The following is a 12,557-nucleotide window of genomic DNA, read 5'->3' as shown; positions in this document are numbered from 1 at the left end:
GCAAACAGTCTGTCAGTCAAGCAGCCCCGCCCTTGATTATGCATAAGTATTAATACAATTTAAACAGGTGAGTTATAAAAATATTCACCCCCTGAAAGTTTTCATGAATGGGGAAATTAGCTTTAGTGACCAAAACTGTTTTTCTGCACCAAGCTGTAAACATGTTTATTTCTGCCTTAAAGTTTGGTATTTTAACATGGGCATGTATGGGGATTGCCTTGCTCTTGGAGCCAGCCTCAAGTGGCCATTAGAGGAACTGCAGTTTTTGAGGGGAAAAAAAAGCAATATCACTATTATTGAGAAAATTCTGTGACATGAAGATGTCACGTGTGATTTTCAGTGGCGTATCATGTAGTGATCCTGTGCTTGGAGCAACTAGAGCGGGTAAAGAGTTTTCCGACACCACTGAGAGACGACCAAATAAAACGCATCGTTAACTTCAATAAAATTACAGATTTCTCTGGGTTTAAACATTGCTGGAAACATTTGGGATAATGAAAGTACACATAGTCCGAGTGATTTTTAGACATGCGGAAATGTTACATATTACGTCTTTAAATAAAGCATAAGGACAGTTTGGAGGTAATCTGATCAGAGACCAAAGCCACTGTCTAAATAAAGACAATACTAAAGGCCTTTCCACTCCCAAAAATTCACCCCCTCGTTTTAGCCAGTGACAGAGTCTGATATTTTAATAACTGAAAAAGCTTTCCAAAGAGAGGATTACATTTCTCTGTTCCCCTTTTGACAGAGAAATACCATTGTATCCTTTTCATATTGACTAAGCTCCGTGAGTTCTCCATCTCCTCCTGTCCTGAAATGCATTGATCCCTTCACACGTCCAGCCAGACGCTAGTTATCTGCTTTCACTTGATCTGCTTATTTGGCCCAGGTTGATCTCAGATCAGCTCGTCTCATACACTGAATCCAGCGCTTTCCCATGTGCTATCAGAATAAATAGGTTAAGGTCCATTTGCAACGTCATAAAGCAGATAAACAGGTTCAAAGCATATTTCTGTCAGGATGTGACGAATCATCCACAGAAACACAGACACAGCATGTCCTCTGTGAAAGGTAACAACCACCACAGAACACTGAGAAGCTAAGACAATGACCTCTACACTCTGCCGTGTACATAATTAAACTATATGTGATGTGTGGTTGAAGAGAGAGAATATCTGTCTCTGTGAACAGTTTAGATTTGGAAAATAAAGGTTAAGAATTAGAGAATGCAGAGAGGGGGAAAAAGTATTTTAGTTGAATTAAATTTAATTCACATAACAGCCAGATGTGATACGGTCATCATCACTGCAAATAATTATGATAATTAGATTGAAAGTAGAGCAGAGCCATGGACTGGCACGCACACACACACACACACACACACACACACACATACACACACGTTCTGCAACCCTTTTAAATTCTCATAACTGCGAGCTGAACAATTAATCAAACAAATAACACTAAAGTTCAGAGTTAAAGCTCATTTATGCTCAACATTCAATGCATGGATGGATTACTGAACAGGCCCACATTGGGCACAGACCCAGGGGCTGAAGGGTCAGGAGCCCCTCTGTCTTTAACCTGCAAAATGCCCCTTGAACTGCGACACATACCGACCAGGAAGAGACTCAAAATGACCACAAAAAGATGCACAGGAACTGAAAAGAGACACAAAACAACTACTAAAGGTGACAAAACAACCACAAAGAGACATAAGCTACAAAAAGATGTCTCACGACTACAAAGAGATGCAAAACAACCACAAAAAAAGAGGCAAAGCCATCGCAAAGTCTTTGTTTCTTACCCCTATGTACTAGAGCTGGTGGGGCCTTTTGCATATCTGTGCCCTGGTGCCCTTTGTCTCATAATCCACTCATGATAAGATAAGTATCTATGGACACAGACGGAGCCTTCTGTCCATACTCTGCGTTCATGATGTCCATATTTGCGCACATTGTCTGAAAGCTTACAGATATGGATGAAATAGGGCACTATCGCTGTAAATCATGGGGGCAGTGTAGCCAATTGTTGAAGCTAGACACGGACGATGAAGACATTTTAAAAAATACAATACGTTTTAAGGTGGTGTTATGCAAGCTGGTCAGAATTTTGAACATCTATATGATGTTACTTTGCCTGAACAAGGGGACAAACCATTGAAGAACAGCTGGGAGAAAAGTGGTTGGGAATTAAATGTGAATTGGATGGTAGCGGAGGTCTGTGCAAGTAACACATTCTCACTCCCGTCTCGTCAAAAATCAGTGCTTGGTCAGTGGCCTTACACGTCAAAGAATGACACTCTACGTACCCTTCCAGGAGCAGTTTTTCATGCTAACGGATGACATAACATGCATTGTGTCATTGTGTTTTCCCAAGAAATGTACAGTTAACACTTGTTGAATGCATATTGTCTCTTTTCAAACTTAGAGTCAAGGTTTAGGTTTATTTCCTTGGGTTTGGCAACAAAAGCATGGGGTTAGGTTTAGAAAAACAACATCATGGTTTGGCTTGAAATAAGTACCGTACTGTTACTAATGCAATGTACGTTCAGGTGACATATGTCATATTTCACATGGGACACAAACAAAGGTCTCTAGGGTTGAAGTCCAGAAGTTGTTTTATCTGCCTTGCCTTCAAACTTACAGCAAACTGCACAATACATAGCTGGAGTTTGGGCCACATACTCTAACACTACCCTGAAATACTTAATCGGGCTTCAGCTCATCAACTTTGTCTTAACCTGCCACCATTTTCTCTCGAGTGCCTGATCGATAGCCTACTGCAGATGTGCAACTCTCAACAGAGATAAGATGGAAGCGAGATGGCTCATTCCTCGGCTGTTCCATCATCAGCTCCGAAAAAAACGACATGTTTAATTCTTATTATTGGACAGGTGAGATGCTACATCTACTTGCCTGAAGTGGTGTTTTACTTGCCCAGGGCAATCAGACAAACCTTATTGCTGAGCCTTGGTCTGGCTCTAGTTTGAGGCCCTGACTCAGCTGAAAGAAATGAATGATAAATATTTTCCTCTTTCTTTTCAGCTACCAACAATGACCCTGTGAGAAAGGCATTAACCCACCACTGATGACACCTTTCACTTCTTCATCACTTAAAATAAACAAGACAGTAGAGCTGCCTGTAAGATATATTGACAGGAATCAACTAGATGACCAACAGGCGAGCTGATGATGACAGGATTAGAGTTGCAACGATTAGTCCATTAGTTGATTAGTCAGTCAACATATAGTTAATTAGCAATTATTTCGATTGTCAAATAATAGTTTGATTCATTTTTAAAGCTGGAAGGCCAAATATTTTCTGGTTTCCTTCTTGTCAAATGTGAGAATTTGGTGCTTTTCTGCCTCATACATGATAATAAACTGAATAGTTCTGGATTTTTGGACTGCTGGCTATATGAAACATACCATTTCAAGATGCACAGATGAAATGATGAATCAAGAAAATAATGAGCACATTAATCTAGAATGAAAATAATTGTTACGATTCTGTTATGGGCCTTAAAAAAGAATACTTTGAGTAACACACTTGACTTGGAGGAATATAAGGCAGTTCACTAAGGAAACATTCATTTCACATGTGGACCACACAACATTTACAATCACATGGATCTGTTGCTGAGGCTTGTTGTATGTGCACTGCATCTGATTCACCTGTGAAACCTCATTATGGACGATGGAAAAGGCAACACAATGTTTGTAATAAAGTGACAGATCCTCGTCTTTTATCAAAGATATACAGTTCACTGTTGGTGCTGTCCTGGCCATCAGCCTTCTAGAATTGCTCTTCATCATATGGTGTCTTTTTCAAAGTTTTCTTCTATATGTATTTACTTTTTCTAGTTCTCTGGTTGCTTAAATTTTTGGCTAGTAGAACAATTTAGCTTTGTACATATTTTTTTTGGTTTTCACACTATGGAATACTTCCTTTAGGCCGGCAAACCCCAATCCTGGCAAAGGGCTTCATTGGCCATACCAGGTTTTCAGAATTTCCTTTGGGATTAATAAAGTTCTATTGTATCTTCTCATCATATTGTATCTTCTTATCGTATCGTATCTTAACTTCTTATTGCGTCTGATCGTATTGTATCTTATCTTATCTTACCATATCTTCTTATCGTATCGTATCTTATCTTCTTATTGCATCTGATCGTATTGTATCTTATCTTATCTTACCATATCTTCTTATCGTATCGTATCTTATCTTCTTATTGCATCTGATCGTATCGTATCTTATTTTACCGTAACGTATCTTCTTATCGTATCGTATCTTATCTTCTTATTGAGTCTGATCGTATCGTATCTTATCTTATCTTACTGTAACGTATCTTCTTATTGTATCGTATCTTATCTTCTTATTGAGTCTGATCGTATCGTATCTGATCTTATCTTACTGTAACGTATCTTCTTATCATATCGTATTTTATCTTCTTATTGCGTCTGATCGTATTGTATCTTATCTTATCTTATCTTACCGTAACGTACCTTCTTATTGTATCATATCTTATCTTCTTATTGAGTCTGATCGTACCGTATCTGATCTTATCTTACCGTAACGTATCTTCTTATTGTATCATATCTTATCTTCTTATTGAGTCTGATCGTATCGTATCTGATCTTATCTTACTGTAACGTATTTTATTATGATATCATATCTTATCTTCTTATTGCATCTGATCATATCGTAACTTATCTTATCTTATCTTACTGTAACATATCTTCTTATTGTATCATATCGTATCTCTTATTGAGTCTGATCGTATCGTATCTGATCTTATCTTACCGTAACGTGTTTTTTTTATCATATCATATCTTATCTTCTTATTGCATCTGATCGTATCATAACTTATCTTATCTTACCGTAACGTATCTTCTTATCATATCATATCTTATCTTCTTATTGAGTCTGATCGTATCGTATCTGATCTTATCTTACCGTAACGTATCTTCTTATCGTATCGGATCTTATCTTCTTATTGAGTCTGATCGTATCGTATCTTATCTTATCTTACTGTAACGTATCTTCTTATTGTATCATATTTTATCTTCTTATTGAGTCTGATCGTATCGTATCTTATCTTATCTTACCGTAACGTATCTTCTTATCGTATCGTATCTTATCTTCTTATTGAGTCTGATCGTATCGTATCTGATCTTATCTTACTGTAACGTATCTTCTTATTGGATCGTATCTTATCTTCTTATTGAGTCTGATCGTATCGTATCTGATCTTATCTTACTGTAACGTATCTTCTTATTGGATCGTATCTTATCTTCTTATTGAGTCTGATCGTATTGTATCTGATCTTATCTTACCGTAACGTATTTTTTTATCATATCATATCTTATCTTCTTATTGCATCTGATCGTATCGTAACTTATCTTATCTTACCGTAACGTATCTTCTTATCATATCGTATCTTATTTTCTTATTGCGTCTGATCGTATTGTATCTTATCTTATCGTAATGTATCTTCTTATTGTATCATATCTTATCTTCTTATTGAGTCTGATCGTAGCGTATCTGATCTTATCTTACCGTAACGTATCTTTTTATCATATCATATCATATCATATCTTATCTTCTTATTGCGTCTGATCGTATTGTATCTTATCTTATCTTACCGTAATGTATCTTCTTATTGTATCGCATCTTATCTTCTTATTGTGTCTGATCATATCGTATCTGATCTTATCCCACCGTAACGTATCTTTATATTGTATCTTATCTTATCTTACCGTGACGTATCTTATCGTATCTTACTGTAACGCATCTTATCTTATCTTACCATATCATATCTTAACCTTCTTATTGTGTCTTATCATATCGTATCGTAGCGTATCGCATCATATCTTATCTTATCTTATCTTATCTTGAGTCAGGAAGGCTAATTTTTGCTGCACAGTCCTACACACAATGTGCCTCTGCAAGTAGAAATAGCTCTAAATTAAACTATAACGTGCTGAAGTAAAACCATTATTTTGTCCTTGGGGATAGTAGCTGTTTAAGTAATAAAACGCTCTGCACTGACTGACCTATACTCTCTAAAGATTCTTTTCATTTTCTGTCTCATTAAAGTGCAACATTATGATATGTTTCAACTACAGATGTCTAAAGTGGGCTCAACTTGTGATGAAGGAGCGCATTCATCTCTAATGAGGGATTTATAAATCATGTGGTGTTATGTCTGTCATCAAGCTCCCATTTTACTGTATATGTGACTGGATTAACATTTTCTAGCTTTAAGCTTTTACTGACATGACCCTTTATGTACTGGTTATATAAAAAACTATGTAAACTTCCATTAAAGATGAAAACAAAATGAATAGATGATTTTATGGAAGCAGCTACTGATAAGAAAAAAAATGCTTTATTTGAACGAAAACAGGATGTACCTCACTTAACACATTTTAATAGCTGTTAAAGAAATGCATACGGAAACTGTGTAATTTTGAGCTGTATAGCTCAACAGTTTCCTCTAGATGAGGTAACTGAACAAGTTTACAGAAGATTATGGTCTCATATGATGTCACACTGCTTCACTTCTCAGGCTGCAACTAATGATTCATTTCATTATTGATTCATCTGCTAATTATTTTCTGTAATAATCTTGGTCCACATGTGAAATGAAGTGAACCACTGCATTACTCCTCTGAGTCTACAGCAAATTGGTGTGTTACTTTAACCATAACAGAATCCTAATTTAGGATTATTTCCATTATTGATTAATGTGCCCATTATTTTCTCAATTAATCTCTTTGTCAGTAAAATGTCAGAAAACAGTGAAACCCGCCCATGTGTATTACCATGTGATCAAGGTCTTCAGCCCATGTGTACCATACAACTTCAATTAGTGGCTGATATTTGCTTAAATCGCTGAACTCAACAGGCCTATGTTTGGGACATGCCTTTCATTCCTTTTACACAAACATGTTGCTCAGCAAAGATGGGAAATATGATCAAATTGTTAACTTGAACCAATACGAGTATTACAACATTTATCACGCTTTTATAGAACAACTAATCGATTAATCAAGAAACTAACTGACAGATGAATGACTAAAAATAATCGTTAGTTGCTCTAGCTTTTTTCTTATCTAAGTCTTTGCCAAATGCTCTTTTCTTAATGTTTAACACTTAAAAAATACATTGATTTTTAGCTAGTGCGGCAGTATTAATACAGTTACATTACAGTTAAATGTCTGATTAATATATGAAGATTTTGAGAACATGAGAAATTGTCTTTGTGGGAATTTAACCAGAATTCCCAGAATGAGAGTATGCCGCAAAAAATATAAAATAAATACAGTACACACAGACATTTAATATGAACACAGAACACCTTTTCTTAGATTATTAGGGGGAATAAAATCTATTTTGATGTTGCTGATAAGCCTGACATCATTTTGATGGTGTCAGGGTCAATGTTATAATGTTTGAAATGCCAGAATAAAAAAATATACTCTGTGTTTCCGGTGAGTTTTCCTGCATTTAATATTACAGATTGTGTCTTAGAAAAGGAAGTGTGAGCACCTTGTTTGTGCGCCACTACTAAAACTTTTGCAATGTAATAAAGAGTATTCATGCAAACAAACAGCGTGTATCCTGATTGTTGTTGTGCTTTTCTTTACCTTTACACTTATATGAGGGTTATGTGTTTTTCAGGATTTATTGGGTTGAATCCTAAAGACGTTAATTTCAGGATTTATCACAACAAGCATTTCTTTGTTCACTCATAGTGACTGATTATGGCATCTGAAATTAGTGGTTTCATTCAGGACTGCTTTGTTTATGCTGCAGTGGTCAAGGATTCCACATATTCACATGTTTTAAATTTGAATTTTTGATTACAGGTCTTTAAAGAGTTTTGTGCTTTCTTTATTGTCTATCTACTGTACTATCTTATACTGTAAAATCAATATGTGGAGTTGTTGACAGAAGTTTACCATCAAACTAAGCAACCGGATTACTTGTGCATGACAAAAAAATTACATTAACAAACAAACTTAATGTTAACTGAACAAAGTTCCAGCACATATCACCTGCACTGTGCCAACATGTTATGCGTCTGTGCTCCTAGGTGCAGTGGACTGAACTGATGACCTACTTCTCCTGCAAAAACCTTTCAATGTAATTGCACCAGATAGCTTAAACACGTAGGTTACAGAAGGTATAGACCTACGAAATGAGACGGCAGTGAAATTATAACCATAAATTGATGACAATTATTTTCATGAGCTCTGCAGTTTCAGACCGAACAGATTCTCTTAACTGAATCCCTCTCCAAAACCAGAGGAATCTTAAAACCAATCACGAGTTACATCAGTTACATTAGACAAGAAGATGAAGGTGTCAAGTGTCAATAAAAGAGGAAAATGGATCTGAAATGTGTCCCCACTGCCTCACATAGCATTATGTAATGTGTCACAGAAGCAATGGGACACTGAAGTTTGCAGTGGAAATGTATGTCATGACTGTATGGTAAGCCTTTAATGCTCAACACTGCACATTAAAACATTAAATTGATATTTTGCATTGTGCATTTTCTAGTTTATCTTCTTTTTATATTTTCTGCATTAAATATGCCATGTTAGTAATGTTTTAACTTGTGGATTAACCCTAAAACAAGACTTTAAAAAAAGGAAATTATGACCTTTTTCTATGTATGGAGAAGTTCTCTATTAACCCATCAAAGCAGCAAAGAAATTATGTTGTGTTAGGAGCTGATTTGCATCTCTATCTGTGTGGCCATGCTCTGTATTAATTCCACAAACAATCTAAAAACCCTTGCAGGGATACTTACATATGAAACTCTGAGATTTACAGCATCATTTCCAGAGTTGAGTTCTTCGGTTTTTAGAAGAAGGTACAGCCAAACTCTCCGCGCAAAATCCATGTCTTCTGCTCAAGGTTTACTCTTCATCGTGGACAGAAACTCCAATCCAACAGGACAGAAAAGTGCGTCTTATCACCGCCACAATCCAAAGTTTTGCGAACAACACTGACTTCTAGACAAACTCCAGGCGTCTCATCACCTTATGTTGGACATTTTGAAACCTGCCACAGGTGCGTCGTGCAAGCTGCGCTCCTTCCTTCCATGCAAGAGGCCCTTCCGTCTTCATCCCACAGAGGAAAGGTCCCGAGCCGCCGAGCGTGGAGAGGATGCTGCCCTGTCTTCAGCAGCTGCGCAGCGGCGGGAGAGGCGCACCTCGCTTTGCCCTTGAGCAAGAGCATGAGGGAGGGAGGATGCTGCTGCTGGACCACAGGGGATTACCGCTCCTACATGTCAGCTATAGGAAGAGAGATGACAGTTTCACCGCATCACCACATAGCAAAACAAAAGTGAGGGAGATCAGAGGAAACTTGAACTTTGTTTACCCAGCATTCTGTGCGAGAAAGACTGATGGGTGTAGGGTGAAGTCAGGTCAAGAGGGACACCAGGTAAAATTGTTTTAAATCCTGGACTCTTTAAATGTTAGCAGCCAGTCACCAGATATGTCATTGCATTGTTACAGATGTGCTTTACATGAAACAACCATTATGATTGGTCTGAGACAGGGGAATAGCACCAAAGTCAGGGGCCAATTTATAGGCTATACCCACTGGGCCCTGAACATAGTGCCCCCCGCCCTTCCTTTCTTCTGTTGGGCCCTTCCGATTTTTTTTTTTTTACAAAGTTGCTTTCTTTTCCTTTCCTTACTTTCTTTTCTGTTTTGAAACCCTGACCCCCTCCCATCGGGCCCCTAAGTAATCGGTCCCACTTTCCCCCCAATATAACAACTCCAGTCTGAGATAGCTAGGATGGCCAGGTGGAAGACTCAAAAGATCACTGGTCCCAGAACTTGCAGGGTAAGCCAAGTGGCATGTTGACTTTTTTGTTTGTTTTTTAAGAGTGCTGCAGCTAAAACATTAAGGGTAGAACATCAAAAATGGTTGTAGGATGTTGCATTTTATTAACTGTTTGACTTAAAATCAAAATGTCTTCCCAGTATCCTTTACTTTTTATGGAAAAAGGTTTTGAGTAAGTACTTGAGGGGATTTTTCAGATTTTTTGAAACTGGGTTGTATGAGGTGCTTATCAACAGTGAGTGTATTACACACAGCATGTAGCAGTCTGCACGCCCCCCAGTTTGGAGAAGGAGGCTGGAGTCTGACATGGAAGCTAAGCAATTTTGATGTTTTTAGCCATCTAAATTGTTAGACAGCCTGTTCTAATGGGGAAGCTTCAGTTCCCCATCTTTACTCTCGTCAAAGCCACCAGACTCCATTGACAAAAACTGTCATTCAGGCTGAAAAGTTGGGCCAGTTGGATCTTTTTTAATGAATAGCCACGGGTTACATTAAATGACTCAACTGATAAACTGATTTAACAGTTTAAAAAACATGACTGTCCCAAGTGGCTTAAGTTATGATGGAAGTTATGACGGGCCCCAATGCACACTATCAAGCATGTACTGTCTTAACACAAATAGAGACTTAGAGAAAATAGAGATTTCCAAGGTGGCAATTTGGATCACTTGCAAGGGCCCACTCTCTGCCTGCACTGTCTGTATTTATGCCCCTGACTGTCCCACTTTACCTGAACATGTAATCAGAGTGATGTCAGGGCTCATGATGTGTTCGAAGGCCCAATGTTTCTACAGTATTTTGCCTGGCAACATATTTTCTTTATAGAAATATAGCAGAGATACATTACAAGTCCTAAAAGTAACACTTAAAGTAGTCCTCAGATTTCAGTGTTGGTTTTCTTGGTAATCTACCAAGCTATCTGACTTCATCCAACATAAACAAAGGTGCTTTTATTTTCCTAACTGTTATTTTAGTCAACATTTTAGGTAATCTAATGTCGGCATCGAGTTATTTAGCATATGGACAACATGTATTGTTCCTGTAAGTATGTGAACCTGTTCTGACTTTGATCACAGGATTTAATGTTGCATTTACACCACATTTGAGTTGCAGTTCAGAGACAAGCCATGTGCTTAACAAGGCCTACAACAACTGATTTTTTCAACAAGAGAGGAATTAATGAATAAAATCAGGTGCTGTCAACTTGATTTGGAATTTAAAATCTGTTGCACTTGAATGAACTGTGAAAAGGATGTGGTTCAACACAAGCTGTCAGCACTGTCATGGTGTTTCCAATCAGCTGAAGGGTGGTGGTTCAGGGTGACCATACAGCTCAGGCCTACTACAGTGTTGGGCTCCTATTGCGCCCTCCAGTGGCCAACTATAGGCATTGCATGAATAGGTTGGTCTGGGAGATACAGCAGGCTGTGTGCTCTGCTACATGACCAACCTGTCAGAGAGACGATAGATTGGTGTTTTACTGTACAATTAAAAATGCAGAGGAGACCGAGGTTTTAATATTATTGCTCAAAAACCTCTTGAGCTATTTGGACTAAACTTAACTTGTGTCTGTGCTGTACTTGTTGACAGTCAGCTGCTTTTACAAGCAATATTTAGTCACAATATTGATTTGAACACTAGAAGCCAAATGTTACATCTGCCCTCACCTGCAGGGGCGACTGTAACAACATATTCAATACCTTCATATAAATACCAGTGACTAGAATAAACTTCCAAGACTATCGATATAGTTCAAACAATTTAATATCCATTGAACAATCAATTCAAGGTTAATTAAAACAGTATAATTAGTTCATATCAAGTATAAGACATCAGTTTGTCAGTTGGCAGGAGAGACGGATCACCACAGTGTTGTTTGTTAAATGTGTGTAAAAATAAAGTAACTTTATCACAGAGCACGTACGTTTCATGGTTGTATCTCGTTTCTGACTGGTTCAATTTGAGATGTTACAATTGCCCCTTTTATAAGACATGTAAAAATGAAATGGCTCAAATCAGGTTACAATCTGAGATTCAATAGCAGGCTACTACTTTCACATACCATAAAAAATAGTTGCAAAATACATTGATTTTTAGCCAATATGGCATTATTGAGACAAAACTGTTAAAATGGAATAAAATAAAAACTTTTGATTCATATACACTGAAGATTTTTGTCTCTTGGGAATTTAAACCAGGATCCCCAGAATGAGAGACAAAGGTTTTACCCACTGGACTATGGCACAAAATATGAAACAAATACAGTACACACAGAGACATTTAAACTGAATACAAAACACTTTTTTCTTAAATTAGAAGGGGTTAGTCCTATGGTCTAACACAATCCAAAAATGTTAGTAAAAAATAACTTTCCCAAATCCCAAAAAATAGAGTGCTAAAACTGAGATCTGTCATGGCATAGCAGCTTGGTCTCTTTATGAATTCATCAAATACCGCTGCTTGGTCAATGATTTTTGCGTCAAACACCTACGAAAAAAATGGCATCCTTTCATGGCAGTATGAGACACCATTGGTCAGTGTGAGTTAATGACACCACCGGAAGTCATCACTTTGAAACGCCGCCGGACAACAATGTAATCTAAGGACCTGGAAAGTCCCAATATAGCAGGTAGGAGGGGTGGTGGACAGGTCCAACAGCAGTGGACTTTCACCCAGGAGAC

The sequence above is a fragment of the Epinephelus fuscoguttatus genome, linkage group LG15 (genome assembly GCF_011397635.1).
Source record: "Epinephelus fuscoguttatus linkage group LG15, E.fuscoguttatus.final_Chr_v1".
In the NCBI taxonomy this organism is placed as follows: domain Eukaryota; kingdom Metazoa; phylum Chordata; class Actinopteri; order Perciformes; family Serranidae; genus Epinephelus; species Epinephelus fuscoguttatus.
Note: the sequence above shows the minus strand (reverse complement) of the source record.